This window comes from Oncorhynchus keta, unplaced genomic scaffold, assembly GCF_023373465.1.
Source record: "Oncorhynchus keta strain PuntledgeMale-10-30-2019 unplaced genomic scaffold, Oket_V2 Un_scaffold_11504_pilon_pilon, whole genome shotgun sequence".
Taxonomy (NCBI): Eukaryota; Metazoa; Chordata; class Actinopteri; order Salmoniformes; family Salmonidae; genus Oncorhynchus; species Oncorhynchus keta.
Window position 1 is genome coordinate 100,001 of NW_026290759.1, and position 17,284 is coordinate 117,284.

The following is a 17,284-nucleotide window of genomic DNA, read 5'->3' on the forward strand; positions in this document are numbered from 1 at the left end:
ACCCTGACTCTGCTTGCACTGAACGCAAAAGAAGTGACACAATTTCCCTGGTTAATATTGCCTGCTAACATTAATTTATTTTAACTAACAATGCAGGTTTTTAAAAAATCTATACTTCTGTGTATACATTTTAAGAAAGGCATTGATGTTTATGATTAGCTACATTTGTGAGACGATTGTGCTTTGTGAAATCGTCACCCGTTTGGCGTTGAAGTAGGCTGTGATTCGATGACAAATTAACAGGCCCTGCATTGATTATATGCAACGCAGGACAAGCTAGTTAACCTAGTAATATCATCAACCATGTGTAGTTAAACTAGTGATTATGTGAAGATCGATTGTTTTTTAAATAAGTTCAATGCTAGCTAGCAACATACCTTGGCTCCTTGCAGACATAAGGTCCTTTTGACGCTGCACTCGCGTAACCGGTGTTCAGCCTGCTACTCAGTTTCCTCGTGGGTTGCAATGTAATCGGTATCCAAAAAGGCTGATTACCGATGTTATGAAAACTTGAAATCGGCCATGCCGAGTAATCAGTCGACCTCTACTACCTGGCTTGCGCGGAAATGTAGACATATAAATTTGGGGATCTGATAATATTTCTGATTGTCTCAACTCACCACCACGAATGACCTGTGGAGCTTCTCAAAGTAATGTTTTCTTCACCTCAAACAAAGTCTGTTTTTACATCCATTGAGAATTACAATAGTTCCTCAATATATTTGAGAAAATCTTTCAGGCTCTTTCCCTTTCGAGAACCACTCAGCGTGAAAAGGGAAAAATGTAATGCTCTGATCCAGTGGAAACGTCATAAAATAGACCTGATTACTTCTTATCAGTGTTTGACTTGGGCTGAAATAGGTTCCTGGTACTCATTTTGGGTGCCGGTAGTGTTTATATGTAGGTGCAGGAGCTCCACAATACTTTACAGCTAATATTCTATGAGAGGAACAGGAGATCAAGCAGTAGAACATTGTAGGTGCCGGTACTCGGGTCCGATGAGCTCCTGCCCAAGTCAAGCACTGCTTCTTATCCCTTATGCAAATAGCTTTACAGCTGTGTCTGTCCTGAGCTCACTGGCGCTGGAAACTCTGAGGGGCTCAGAATCAGAATCTCAGAATCGTTTATACAATGTTGCAAGCTTGCTAGAGCAAACTTCCAGACAGACCCAAGTTAATAGTTTAAGCAATGTTTCAAGTTCGTTGCAGACAGGCCACGTGTAGCCAATGTGATTTATAGGATTTAAAAATAACAATAATAATCAAGATTTGTTCCACCTGCAGGCTGCAATGTTTTTATTTGTTGGCTATTTTAGTTACTTTTAGGTTGATTATTTTCATTTAGATTTGGATAGAATTTTGATGAACCACATGCCAATGATTTAGAGACAAGAACACGTTATTATAAATTAAATGAAACTGTTCCACGAAACTGTGCATATGAAACAAAACATAATTGGCACGCAGATCGGTAGAAATGGTAAGATAAATGGCCGTTTCTCATTCAATAAGAAAGGTTGCCAACTCCTCGTGTATTACTGGCAACATTAGGAGAGTAATGACAGAATCTGTGAAAGCCAGCGGAAAGAGGGAGGAGAAAAGTTGGGTCAGGTTATCGAGATCTCAGGCGGCTTCTTGAGGCATTTTGTCTTAATTCATCAAACCGTACGTTTAAAGCATCGGACAAGCTCACATACATAGGGTGTGTCTACATATGGAAAAATACACATTTACACATTTCGACCAATATGTTGTTGTTGGTCAGAGACAGTCCTAATTTCAGTCAATGTCATTGGATGCATTTGATCCAGTGTTAATAGACGTTTTGGTGGTGGCCCTACTCTGGACCTTACACACATCTTACAGTGTAGTTTGACAATTACTACAGTACTGAACAACATATTTAAGTGTAGAACTTTGGTAGAATGCCCCTTTAAAACCACACATTAGTTCAACAACTGCAGAGTTTGTGTCACTGATAGATAGTACTCACAGGTGTTAATCAAATCTCCAACCTCCTCCTCTTCCTCCTCCAATGTGACAGTAATCTCCCCCTCCTTCACCTCAAAAACGTCTTCCTCTTCTTTCACTGCGATAGTCATCTCCTCCTCTTCCTCTTTCACGCCCAACACAGCATCGTCATTTTTATCTCCCTCCTCTTCTTTCACAGTAACATCCTCCTCCTCTTTCACAAAAACATCTTCTTCTTTCACTGTAACAGCCTCAACCTCTACAGCCTCATCTTCCTTCTCTTTCTCTGTCCGGCAGACATCTTCTTCTTCAACATTGGGGGAGTATGTTAGTGAGCTCATGGTTGTTAGCGAGGTAACGTTAGCTAAATATCATTAGCGACTAGGCTACTGCTAACTTAACCAGACAGCTAGTTGACTAATAAAAATGTAGACATGAAAATTAAGGGGTAACTAGTGGATACGACATATTTTTAACTCCCCGAAACGGTCTAAAAAAACGTAAATGTTCCGGTTGTATGTTGGCTAGCAAGATACCTAACAGTGAGCTGGTTGAATCACTAGCCGTGTTGTTCTCGTTGAAGAAGCGTCTCGTCCACTAGAATATACGTCACACTAGCAACAGCGCATGAAATACGCATATCGCCATCTGTTGATCGGAGTTGGTAAAGCAGTAGAGGAAAATGTTTATTTTTTCTTCATTTAATTCATTAAAGAATAATATTACGTAGGTAGTGACTGTTTTCAAGAATACTGATGGAACACCATGTGGTGTTTTAATAATATTGATTCATGAGGTAGTGACTGTTTTAAAATAACTGATGGAACATTATGAGGTGTGACTGTTTCAAACATCTGATGGAACATTCATGAGGTGGTGACTGTATTATTATTCATTAGTGAATAATACTGATGGAACATTCATGAGGTAGTGACTGTTTTAATAATACTGATGGAACATTCATGAGGTAGTGACTGTTTTAATAATACTGATGGAACATTCATGAGGTGGTGACTGTTTTAATAATACTGATGGAACATTCATGAGGTAGTGACTGTTTTAATAATACTGATGGAACATTCATGAGGTAGTGACTGTTTTAATAATACTGATGGAACATTCATGAGGTAGTGACTGTTTTAATAATACTGATGGAACATTCATGAGGTAGTGACTGTTTTAATAATACTGATGGAACATTCATGAGGTAGTGACTGTTTTAATAATACTGATGGAACATTCATGAGGTAGTGACTGTTTTAATAATACTGATGGAACATTCATGAGGTAGTGACTGTTTTAATAATACTGATGGAACATTCATGAGGTAGTGACTGTTTTAATAATACTGATGGAACATTCACTGTTTTAATAATACTGATGATTCATGAGGTAGTGACTGTTTTAATAATACTGATGGAACATTCATGAGGTAGTGACTGTTTTAATAATACTGATGGAACATTCATGAGGTAGTGACTGTTTTAATAATACTGATGGAACATTCATGAGGTAGTGACTGTTTTAATAATACTGATGGAACATTCATGAGGTGGTGACTGTTTTAATAATACTGATGGAACATTCATGAGGTAGTGACTGTTTTAATAATACTGATGGAACATTCATGAGGTAGTGACTGTTTTTAATGTCAACAGTTTTTATGACTAGTACTGTAGTGGCTAAAGGTTCCTAGATTTAAAATAAATAAAAGCCAAAGAAATTTTAATCTAATTTTATTGGTCACATTCACATGTTTAGCAGATATTTATTGCGAGTGTAGCGAAAATGCTTGTGCTTCTAGTTCCGACAGTGCAGCAACATCTAACAAGTAATATCTAACAATTCCACAACAACTACCCAATACACCCAAATCTAAGTAAAGGAATGGAATAAGAATATATAAACTTATTTTTACCTTTATTTAACTTGGCAAGTTAAGGTTCACTGCCTTGTTCAGGGACAGAATGACACATTTTTACCTTGTCAGCTCGATTATTCGATCTTGCAACCTTTCGGTTACTAGTCCAACGCTCTAACCACTAGGCTACCTGCCGCCCACTTACACCTGGGTTACTAGTCCAACGCTCTAACCACTAGGCTACCTGCCGCCCATAAATATATGGATGAGCAATGACAGAGCGGCATGGGCAAGATGCAATAGATGGTATAAAATACAGTATGAGGTGAGTAATGCAAGATATGTCAACATTATTAAAGAGTACCTAGGGTTAGAACCAAGGTACAGGACTATTAGCAGTACCTAGGGTTAGAACCAAGGTACTGGACTATTAGCAGTACCTAGGGTTAGAACCAAGGTACTCGCTTATCAGCAATACCTGGGGTTAGAACCAAGGTACAGTCTTATTAGCAATACCTAGGGTTAGAACCAAGGTACAGGCTTATTAGCAATATCTAGGGTTAGAAGCAAGGTACTGGCTTATTAGCAATACCTAGGGTTAGAACAAAGGTACAGGCTTATTAGCAATACCTAAGGTTAGAACCAAGGTACTCGCGTATTAGCAATTGGCCACTTCCCCAATCTTCTCGTGCAAACGCAGGGAGACAAAGATGTTCCCAACCACGTAGATTTCACCCAGAAGCTGATGGCTTCAAGCTTAATTCAACGGCCCATGTCTAATAGTTCACAGTGCACTTTTTTTTGCGTATGCAACCACTTTCGTTCTTCAGTAATGTTAGAAAGAAGTGAACCAAGGTACTCGCTTATTAGCAATAGAAAGAAGTGTGCAATTCATTCATGGTTCTTCGTCTCATTTAATGTATTTAATGTACATTTTATTGAACAACACGTTTGCTAAGTCGTAGACAAATATGTTTGTTACTTCGCTGTACCACAGCGCCCGATAAAGGACGATATCCATCCGGACCTTTTGGCCACCGAGGAGATTAGTGCCACTGGACCTTCTGAAATAGTAGTGGAGTACCCCTGGTGTAGAGAATCATTGTACCATCAAAACCGCTGTTACATATATCTTCCATAACCAAAAATCTTATATTTCCAGATGTTTGAAACTGGTGTACAAAACCCGAAAGTAAAAGAAACAAAAACTAAAAACTTCAGAACAGGAAGCAAAGAAATAGCGCAAACAGAACAGATATACCGCTTTTTCGACTTGCCTTTGACGAGAATGTAAGATCCATAACTCATATTTCTATGTGAATTTGGTCGCCCATAAAGTTACATTGTAGCTTTAAACCAACATATTCAATTTGTTTTAAAATAAAAAAAAATAAACTGTATTTTTGATTACATTCTGTACAATGTGGCATGAACAAAAACACACTCTCAGTGGTAAGGCTTCTCTCCTGTGTGTTCTTTGAAGTTTCAGGTTTTTTAATCGGGTAAATCTCATTCCACACTGGAATGAGAGCAGTTGCAAGGCTTCTCTCCCGTGTGTGTCCTCTCATTTTCTTTCGGGTTCCGGGTCAATGTGCTGAGGTACCAGGTAGTAACGAGGCTATAGACAAGGAGTACTGGTACCGGGTCAATGTGCTGAGGTACCAGGTAGTAACGAGGCTATAGACAAGGAGTACTGGTACCGGGTCAATGTGCTGAGGTACCAGGTAGTAACGAGGCTTTAGACAAGGAGTACCGGTACCGGGTCAATGTGCTGAGGTACCAGGTAGTAACGAGGCTATGGTACTGGTACCGGGTCAATGTGCTGAGGTACCAGGTAGTAACGAGGCTATAGACAAGGAGTACTGGTACCGGGTCAATGTGCTGAGGTACCAGGTAGTAACGAGGCTTTAGACAAGGAGTACCGGTACCGGGTCAATGTGCTGAGGTACCAGGTAGAGGTGATTGAGGTAATATGTACAGTCAAAAGTTTGGACACACCTACTCATTCAAGGGTTTTTCTTTATTTTGTACTATTTTCTACATTGTAGAATAATTGCGAAGACATCAACACTATGAAATAACACATATGGAATCATGTAGTAACCAAAAAAAAAAGTGCTCATCAAATCAAAATATATTTGAGATTTTTCCAAGTCGCCACCTTTTTCCTTGATGACAGCTTTGCACACTCTTTGCATTCTCTCAACCAGCTTCACCTGGATTGCTTTTTTTCAAATTCCAGGTGAATACATAAAATATTTAATGTATTCTTTCCAGATACAAATATGTTGCATTAATCAAATCCTTTTTACAATCAGCACCCGAGTTCTCTGACATGGTGGAATAAGGCTAATGTGAACATTCATGTGGTGTTCCATGTTTTTCATGTCAACATCTTATCAATGTCATCAGAACAATGTCATTTCATTTTTATACTCTTTTAACTTGATGGACTAGTACACAAATTAACTTAATGACAAAATGAAAGAGGTTTCAAGGTTAGAATCAATGGTTCCATGGGGCTCAGTTGGTAGATCGTGGTGCTTGCAACGCCCGGGTTGTGAGTTTGATTCCCACGGGGGACCAGTACAAAAAAATGTATGCACTCAGTACTGTAAATCGATCTGGATTCCACCCCAATAGATCCACAGACGATGCAATCGCCATCACACTGCCTTATCCCGTCCGGACAAAAGGAATACCTACGTCAGAACGCTGTTTCATTGGCTACAGCTCGGCATTCAACACCATAGCACCATCCAAGCTCATCACTAAGCTCGAGGCCCTGGGTCTGAACCCCGCCCTGTGTAACTAGGTCCTGGACTTCTTGACAGGTGGTGAAGGTAGGAAACCACACCTCCACCGCTGATCCTCAACACAGGGGCCCCACAAGGGTGTGTGCTCAGCCCCCTCCTGTACATCCCTGTTCACCGTTGACTGCGTGGCCATGCACACATCGAACTCAAATCATCAAGTTTGCAGACAACACAATGTTTACATACTGCTTTACTCATCTTATATGTATATACTGTATTCTATTCTAATATTTATATATTCCATTCTTATAGATATGTGTATTGATGTGAATTGTTAGATATTACTGCACTGTTGGAGCTAGAAACACAAGCATTTTACTACACCCACAATAACATCTGCTAAATATGTGTATGTGACCAATAAAATGTGATTTGATAAGCATCTACTGAATGACAAACATATGAAATGTAAGAAATGCACGTTACATTTTTTTTATTTTATTGAATTTGAAAAAAAAAAGTCATACAAATCTACCTGCAGTGAAGCCACTCAATATTTACATTGCATTCAGTCATCTAGCAGTCAATCCCATCCAAAGCAAACCCACAACAGTAACTAGGGGAAGCGCCACGCAAAGGGGCAAATTGACAGATCTCACACCCAGTCGAATCAGGGACCCAAACCAGCAACCTCTCGGGCCACCGGCCCAAGGTCCCAAACGCCAGGCCACCAACCGTCCAAGACCCACACATAGACCCCCCCAAAACCCTATGTCAACATCCTGGTACTCAAATGAAACCGGTATACTTACCTATTGATGCTATTTTTGTTTGTCCACCAGTTTTGAACCTGATCTAGTCATATACACTTTGCAATATCCAAATCATGCATCCAATCAAATGTCTTTAGTAATATCCAAATCATATCCAATAGGTTTCAAGGTTAGAATCTAGAAACGTACATTCTAATTAATCTATATAATAATTTACATTTCTAAATACCAATATTCAAATCTAAACTTCATAATCAATAAACATTTAAAAAATATATATTTTGATTTGAGATATTATCATGTCTTAAAGAAAAACAAAAGTAACCCTGTTTTTGAGTAAAGCTTTCGTATACATTGATATGATGTGGCATAAACCAAAACCCAATAAGTCAAACATATAAGTCAGAACACAGCACCTGTATTCTGTCATGTGACTTCAGGTCCTCTGACAGGGAAAATGTATTTCCACACTGGGAGCATTGGAAAGGCTTCTCTCCATAGTGTCCTCTTTCATGCACTTTCAGGTTCCCTGCATTTCTAAAACTCTTTCCACACTGGGAGCAGTGGAGTCAATCACCACCTTCCGGAGACACCTGAAACCCCACCTCTTTAAGGAATACCTAGGATAGGATAAAGTAATCCTTCTCACCCCCCCCCCTTAAAAGATTTAGATGCACTATTGTAAAGTGGCTGTTCCACTGGATGTCATAAGGTGAATGCACCAATTTCGCTCTGGATAAGAGCGTCTGCTAAATGACTTAAATGTAAATGAAAGGCATCTCTCCTGTGTGTGTCATCTCATGCATTTTCAAGTTCCCTAACTAGGTAAAACTTTTCCACAGTGTGTGTCCACTCATGTGATTTCAGGTAGCCTAGCTGAGTAAATCTATTTCCACAGTCTGAGCAGTGGTAGGGCTTCTCCCCTGTGTGTGTTCTCTCATGCGTTTTCAGATTCCATAACCAAGTAAACCTCTCCGCACTGGGAGCAGTGAAAAGGCTTCTCTCCTTCTCATGCGTGTGTCATTTCATGCGTTTTCAAGGTCCCTAACTGGCTAAAACTTTTTCCACACTGGGAGCAGCTGAAAGGCTTCCCTCCTGTGTGTGTCATCTCATGCATTTTCAGGTTCCATGAATGGGTAAAACTTTTCCCACACAAGGAGCAGTGGAATGGTTGTTCTCCTGGGTGTATTCTCTCGTGATCTCTCAGATGCGCTGACTGAATAAATCTCTTTCCACATTGGTCACATTGGAAAGGCCTCTCTACTAAGTGCGTTCTCTCATGTTTTTTCAGGTCCCCAGATGAGAAAAATTCTTTTCCACACTGGGAGCATAGATATGGCTTCTTCCCAGTGTGTGTTCTTTCATGCAGTTTTAGATTACCCGAGTGTCCAAAACCCTTTCCACACTGGGAGCATAGATATGGCTTCTCTCCAGTGTGTGTTCTTTCATGCACTTTTAGATGCCCTGAGAGTCTAAAACCCTTTCCACACTGGGAGCATTGATATGGCTTCTCTCCTGTATGTATCATCTCATGCGTTTTCAGGTTCCCCGAGTGTCTAAAACACTTTCCACACTGGGAGCAGTGGTGTGGTCTTGCTGGTTTGGTCTTCTGTGGGTCTGGTTCCCCTGAAGGACTTTTCCCTCTGTGAGAGTCTGGTTTTTCACCTGCTGAAGACAAACAGAATATTTGGTTACACGGAGAGACCTGAAAGAAACCTCTACATCAGTAGTTCCTAAATGTTTTATAGTCTCGTACCCCTTCAAAACATTTGACCTCTAGCTGTGAATCCTCCTCTTAGCACCAGGGTCAGCACAGTCTCAAATGTTTTTCAAACTCTCAAATCATTGTAAGCCTGCCACACACACACTATACGATACATTTATTAAACATAAGAATGAGTTTGTCGCAACCCGGCTCGTGGGAAGTGACAAAGAGCTGTTATAGTACCAGGGCACAAATAATAATAATCAATAATGTTATACTTTATTTAGCCATCTCACATAGAAAACTTTATTTGTTCATCGAAAATTGTGAGTAACTCACCACAGATTAATGGGAAGGGTGTGCTTGAAAGGATGCACATACCTCTGCAATGTTGGGTTGTATTGGAGAGAGTCTGTCTTAAATCGTTTTCCACACACAGTCTGTGCCTGTATTTAGTTATCGTGCTTGTGAGGGCCGAGAATCAACTCTCACATAGGTACGTTGCTGCAAAGGGCATCAGTGTCTTAACAGTGCGGTTTGCCAAGGCAGGATACTCTGAGCGCAGCCCTATCCAGAAATCTGGTAGTGGCTTCTGATTCAATTACATTTTCACAGAACCGCTTGTTGCAATTTCGATGAGGCTCCTTCGTTCAGATATCGGTAAGTGGACTGGAGGCAGGGCATGAAAGGGATAACGAATCCAGTTGTTTGTGTCATCCATTTTGGGAAATGTGAAGATATATATATAAAAATGTGAATCACATTTTTATTTGGAATACCCTTTGGGGAATAACTGCTCTACATGATAAACATGTATTTTAATCCCTCAATAAAATGACTCATCTTCAAGACCCTGGTGCTTGGTTACGGAGCAGTAAGGGGGAACTGAATTTTGAGTGTGACTCCAAATCCAGACCTCCATGGGTTGATAAATTTGATTTCCATTGATAATTTTGTTGTCAGCACATTCAACTATGTAAAGAAAAAAGTATTTAATAAGAATATTTCATTCATTCAGATCTAGGATGTGATATTTTAGTGTTCCCTTTATGGGAATAACTGCTCTACATGATAAAGCTGTCTTCTACAAGGTTTAATCTAGACTAGATCCCCTCAATAAAATGCATCCTCTTCGAGACCCTGGTGCTTGGTTACGGAGCAGTAAGGGGGACTGCTCCTCCTCCTTCCAATACCTTGACTTTGTTTTCCTTTAACTTCTTGGTGACGGGGGGTGTAGTATTGAGTAGCTTGGATGAATAAGGTGCCCAAAGTAAACCTTCTGCTACTTAGCCATAAAAGCTAGAATATGCATTTCTAAAACTGTTTGAATGATGTCTGTGAGTATAACAGAACTCATATGGCAGGCGAAAACCTGAGAAAAAAATCCAACCAGGAAGTGGGAAATCTGAGGTTTGTAGTTTTTCAACTCAGCTCCTATTGAAGATACAGTGGGATATTGGTCATGTTGCACTTCCTAATGCTTCCACTAGATGTCAACTGTCTTTAGAAACTTGTTTGAGGATTCTACTATAAAGGAGGGGCTCATAAGAGCTGTTTGAGTCAGTGGTCTGGCAGAGTGCCACAGGCTCGTGACGCGTGGTCATGAGTTAGCTCCCATTCCATTGGTTTTCTACAGAAAAAAAGAATTCTCCGGTTGGAACATTATTGAAGATTTATGTTAAAAACATCCTAAAGATTGATTCTATACATCGTTTGACATGTTTCTACGGATTGTAATGGAACTTTTTGACATTTCGTCTGCTCCTAGTGAACGCGCTTCATGACTTTGGATTTGTTTACAAAACGCGCTAACAAAAGTAGCTATTTGGACATAAACATTTATTGTGGAACTGGGATTCCTGGGAGTGCATTCTGATGAAGATCAAAGTTAAGTGAATATTTATAATGCTATTTCTGACTAATGTTGACTGCGCAACATGGCGGATATTTCTCTGGCTGGTTTGGGCTCTGAACGCCGTTCTCAGAATATACTTTTTCAGGAAAGTTTTTTTGAAATCTGACACAGCGGTTGCATTAAGGAGAAGTTTATCTAAAGTTCCATGTATAATAGTTGTATCTTTTATCAATGTTTATTATGAGTATTTCTGTGAATTGATGTGGCTCTGCAAAATCACTGCATGTTTTGGAACTACTGAACATAACACGCTAATGTAAAATGAGATTTCTGGATATTAATATGCACTTTATCGAACAAAACACACATGTATTGTGTAACATGAAGTCCTGTGAGTGTCATCTGATGAAGATCAAAGGTTAGTGATTAATTTTATCTATATTTCTGCTTTTTGTGACTCCACTCTTTGGCTGGAAAAATGGCTGTATTTTTCTGTGACTTGGTGGTGACCTAACATAATCGTTTGTGGTGCTTTCGCTGTAAATTATTTTTGAAATCAGACACTGTGGTTGGATTAACGAGAATTTTATCTTTAAAATGGTGTAAAATACTTGTATGCTTGAGGAATTTTAATTTTGAGATTGGTTGTTGTTTTGAATTTGGCACCCTGCACTTTCACTGGCTACCGTCCCGAATATCCCAGAGTGGTTAAGCCATTTTGCCACAACTTTGGGAGTCTGCTAAATGACTCAGTACAGTAAGTATCTGGATCAGAGAGTCTGCTAAATGACTCAGTACAGTAAGTATCTGGATCAGAGAGTCTGCTAAATGACTCAGTAATGTAAGTCTCTCTGGATCAGAGAGTCTGCTAAATGGCTCAGTAATGTAAGTCTCTCTGGATCAGAGAGTCTGCTAAATGGCTCAGTAATGTAAGTCTCTCTGGATCAGAGAGTCTGCTAAATGGCTCAGTAATGTAAGTCTCTCTGGATCAGAGAGTCTGCTAAATGGCTCAGTAATGTAAGTCTCTCTGGATCAGAGAGTCTGCTAAATGGCTCAGTAATGTAAGTCTCTCTGGACAAGAGCATCGGCTAAATGGCTGAAATGTAAATATTGAACAGCAGAGTGCGTCATCACAGAGTGGCTGTAGTGTTAAAGTGAAAATACCAAATGCTAACCTCTCCTGTTATTGTAATGGTGAGAGGTTAGCATGTCTTGGGTGTATGATATGTATATAATGCTAACCTCTCTTGTTATTGTAATGGTGAGAGGTGTGGCATATCAAGAAGCTGATTAAACAGCATGATCATTACAGAGGTGCGCCTTGTGCTGGGGACAATAAAAAGGTCACTCTATAATGTGCAGTTTTGTCACAGAGCACAATGCCACAGATGTCTCAAGTTGAGGGAACTTGCAATTGTCATGATGACGGGCAGAAAGTCCATAACAGCTGTTAGAGAATTATTCTCTACAATAAGCCGTCTCCAACTTCATTTTAGAAAACATGGCAGTGTGCCCAACCGGCCTCACAACCGCAGACCATGTGTGTAACCAAGCCAGCCCAGGATCTCCACATCCAGCTTCCTCACCAGCGTGATTGTCTGAGGCCGGTTGGGCACACTGCCATGTTTTGAGGTCACCCAGACAGCTGTCTGAGGCCGGTTGGGCACACTGCCATGTTTTGAGGTCACCCAGACAGCTGTCTGAGGCCGGTTGGGCACACTGCCATGTTTTGAGGTCACCCAGACAGCTGTCTGAGGCCGGTTGGGCACACTGCCATGTTTTGAGGTCACCCAGACAGCTGTCTGAGGCCGGTTGGGCACACTGCCATGTTTTGAGGTCACCCAGACAGCTGTCTGAGGCCGGTTGGGCACACTGCCATGTTTTGAGGTCACCCAGACAGCTGTCTGAGGCCGGTTGGGCACACTGCCATGTTTTGAGGTCACCCAGACAGCTGTCTGAGGCCGGTTGGGCACACTGCCATGTTTTGAGGTCACCCAGACAGCTGTCTGAGGCCGGTTGGGCACACTGCCATGTTTTGAGGTCACCCAGACAGCTGTTGAAACTGTGGTTTTTCCACAACCGAACAATTTCTGCACAAACTGTCAGAAACCGCCGCAGAGAAGCTCATCTGTGTGTGCATCGTCCTCACTAGGGTCTTGACCCGACTGTAGTTCGGTGTTGTAACAGACTTCAGTGGGCCACTGGAGAAGTGTGCTCAATGTTTGAATCCCGGGTTTCAACTGTACCAGGCAGATGGCAGAAAGCGTGTATGGCGTCGTGTGAGCGAGCGGTTTGCGGATGTCAACGTCGTGGACAGAATGCCCCATGGTGGCAGTGGGGTCGTGACATTGGGCAAGCGTCAGATACAGATAACGAACAATTGCATTTTTATCAACGGCAATTTGAATGTACATTGACATTGGCTCGACGTGTACGACAGTGGTCCAGTTCCTGCCAACATCCAGCAACTTCGCACAGCCATTGAAGAGGAGTGGGGCAACATTCCACAATCAACAGCCTGATCATATGCCGTGCTGCTTGAGACAAATGGTGGTCATAACAGATACTGACTGGTTTTCTGATCCACATCCCTACTTTAAAAAAATATATATATTTTTTTTTAAAGGTACACTACATGACCAAAAGTATGTCGACACCTGCTTGTCGAACGTCTAATTCCAAACTCATGGCCATTAATATGGAGTTTTTCTCCCCTTTTGCTGCTATGTCAGGATATCTATTGAAATGATGCATTTGGGGAGAAATACAGATTCCTAAATGATCAAGTAATGAATACCAAAATCATGGGCATTAATATGGAGTTGGTCCCCCCTGTGATACTATTACAGCCTCCACTATTCTGGGAAGGTGTTCTACTAGATGTTGGAACATTGCTGCGGGGACTTGCTTCTATTCTATTCAGCCACAAGAGCATTTGTGAGGTCGGGCACTGATGTTGGGCGATTAGGCCTGGCTCGCAGTCGGCGTTCCAATTCAACCAAAAATTCAACCTTAACCCAATCTACCTACCTCATCCTCATATTGTTTTTATTTACTTTGCTGCTCTTCTGCACACCAGTATCACTACTTACACACCATCATCTGCTCATCTATCACTCCCAGTGTTAATCTACTCAATTGTAATCACTTCGCTACTATGGCCTATTTATTGCCTTACCTCCTCATGCCATTTACACACACTGTACATAGACTTTCAATTTTTTTCTACTGTGTTATTTATTGACTGTACGCTTGTTTATTCCACGTGTAACTCTGTGTTGTTTCTGTCGCACTGCTTTGCTTTATCTTGGCCAGATCGCAGTTGTAAATGAGAACTTGTTCTCAACTAGCCTACCTGGTTAAATAAAGGTGGTGGAAAAAAATAAAGAATTTGAGAATGGTTACATACCGGCGTCTCCATCCCGTAGCTGTTTACCAAAACAAGCTTTGGGCCAGTAACTGAAACGTCGCTGGTTCGATTCCCTGAGCCAACTAGGTGAATCATCTGTCGATCTGCCCTTGAGAAAGTCACTTAACAATAATTGCTCCTGTCAGTGGTTCTGGATGAGAGCCTCTGCTAAATGACTCAAATGTTGTTGTTTTTTTTAAAGTGTCATGGCGGCCATTTTGTTGTTGTTTGACAAGGTTTTGCTCCTGTTTTTAAAATAGTACTCACTGGTGTTAATCAGATCTCCAGTCTCGTCCTCTTTCACTCTGGAAGCTTCTTCATCGCCTTTCACTGTGACATCCTTCTCTTCCTCCTCTTCTTTCACGACAATATTAAGCCACAGACCCTGTTTCTCGGTCCAGCAGACGTCCTCTTCTTTAGCAGGCGGGGAGTACCTTGGTGAGCTCATGGTCAGGGATTTTAGCTAGCTCGTTAGCATACGCGACTAGCCTTGTGCTAAGTTAGCTAACTAACAATGTAAATACGGGGTGGTGGAATTGGTTAACCAGTAGATACGACAGACGTGTGTTTAAAACACAATGACTAATATACACCGAAAACGTCTAAAGAGCTCCAATATGTTGGCTAGAAAGATACCGAGGTGGCTGATTAGCTGTTGAAGAAGCGTCCCGTCCACGACGTTTAATGCCACGTCACACTCCGGCGGCATCGCCTGTAAAACGCATATCGCCATCTGCAGACTGGAGTGGGACGGGTCATGCAGTTTAAGGAAATATTTCATTTAAAGTTTTATGTTGGTCTTTTGATCAATCACGTGTAATATTTTAAGAAAGAGAGATTTTTCAGAGCTGATTTGTTAGGTCCCCCAAAATATCTTAAATGGTCTCTGCCTTTCTATACTGCTCCTACATGGTGTAACAATACATCATGTATAAACAGCCTACTGCTCCTGCATGGTGTAACAATACATAACAATATGTATGTATATAATGAACAGACTAGGTCTATACTGCTCCTACATGGTGTAACAATACATCATGTAGATGTATATGAACAATACATGGTGTAACAATACACAGACTAATGAACAGACTAGGTCTATACTGCTCCTACATGGTGTAACAATACATCATGTAGATGTATAATGAACAGACTAGGTCTATACTGCTCCTACATGGTGTAACAATACATCATGTAGATGTATATAATGAACAGACTAGGTCTATACTGCTCCTGCATGGTGTAACAATACATCATGTATATAATGAACAGACTAGGTCTATACTGCTCCTACATGGTGTAACAATACATCATGTATGTATATAATGAACAGACTAGGTCTATACTGCTCCTACATGGTGTAACAATACATACATCCTAGATGTAACAATACATCATGTAGATGTATATAATGAACAGACTAGGTCTATACTAGGTCTATACTGCTCCTGCTGTAACAATACTAGATGTATATAATGATGGTGTAACAATACATCATGTAGATGTATATAATGAACAGACTAGGTCTATACTGCTCCTACATGGTGTAACAATACATCATGTAGATGTATATAATGAACAGACTAGGTCTATACTGCTCCTACATGGTGTAACAATACATTATGTATATAATGAACAGACTAGGTCTATACTGCTCCTACATGGTGTAACAATACATCATGTATATAATGAACAGACTAGGTCTATACTGCTCCTACATGGTGTAACAATACATCATGTAGATGTATATAATGAACAGACTAGGTCTATACTGCTCCTACATGGTGTAACAATACATCATGTAGATGTATATAATGAACAGACTAGGTCTATACTGCTCCTACATGGTGTAACAATACATCATGTATATAATGAACAGACTAGGTCTATACTGCTCCTACATGGTGTAACAATACATCATGTAGATGTATATAATGAACAGACTAGGTCTATACTGCTCCTACATGGTGTAACAATACATCATGTATATAATACATCATGTAGATGTATATAATGAACAGACTAGGTCTATACTGCTCCTACATGGTGTAACAATACATCATGTAGATGTATATAATGAACAGACTAGGTCTATACTGCTCCTACATGGTGTAACAATACATCATGTAGATGTATATAATGAACAGACTAGGTCTATACTGCTCCTACATGGTGTAACAATAACATCATGTATATAATACATCACTGCTCCTACATGGTGATGTATATAATGAACAGACTAGGTCTATACTGCTCCTACATGGTGTAACAATACATCATGTAGATGTATATAATGAACAGACTAGGTCTATACTGCTCCTACATGGTGTAACAATACATACAGCCACTGCAATCATTATAATCAGTTTCTCTGGTTTTACTATTTATAGGTTCATGTTTGGGTAAAATTACATTTTTTGTTTTATTCTATAAACTACTGACAACATTTCTCCCAAATTACAAATAAAAATATTCTAATTTAGAACATTTATTTGCAGAAAATGACAACTAGTCAACATAACAAAAAAAGATGCAGTGTTGTCAGACCTCGAATAACGCAAAGAAAATAAGTTCATATTCATTTTAAAACAACACAATACTAATGTTTTCACTTAGGAAGAGTTCAGAAATGGATATATTTTTTCTCTCCAATATTTGGTGGAATAACCCTGATTTTCAATCACAGCTTACATGCGTCTTGTCCTGCTCTCCACCAGTCTTTCACATTGATGTTGGGTGACTTTATGTCTCTCCTGGCGTAAACATTCAAGCAGCTCGGCTTTGTTTGATGGCGTGTGACCATCCATCTTCCTCTGGATCACATTCCAGAGGTTTTCAATGGGGTTCAGGTCTGGAGATTGGGCTGGCTATGACAGGGTCTTGATCTGGTGGTTTTCAATGGGGTTCAGGTCAGGAGATTGGGCTGGCTATGACAGGGTCTTGATCTGGTGGTTT

At 40.4% G+C, this 17,284-nt stretch overlaps 1 long non-coding RNA gene and 1 pseudogene across 2 annotated transcripts; one reads left to right on the forward strand and one right to left on the reverse strand.

Annotated features, from left to right (window-relative positions):
* Window positions 1-7,347: 7,347 nt before the first annotated feature.
* On the reverse strand, window positions 7,348-15,073 carry LOC127927297 (gastrula zinc finger protein XlCGF17.1-like; annotated as a pseudogene).
* Window positions 15,074-15,480: 407 nt separating this feature from the next.
* On the forward strand, window positions 15,481-16,667 carry LOC127927298 (uncharacterized). Of its 2 annotated transcripts, none has more exons than XR_008126830.1 (4): window positions 15,481-15,606; window positions 15,974-16,276; window positions 16,356-16,481; window positions 16,573-16,667. It is a non-coding gene; the product is annotated as an uncharacterized LOC127927298 (long non-coding RNA). The 2 variants fall into 2 exon arrangements; XR_008126831.1 differs by lacking the exon at window positions 15,481-15,606 and adding an exon at window positions 15,810-15,916 and having other exon boundaries at window positions 16,031-16,276.
* The last annotated feature ends 617 nt before the right edge of the window (window positions 16,668-17,284 follow it).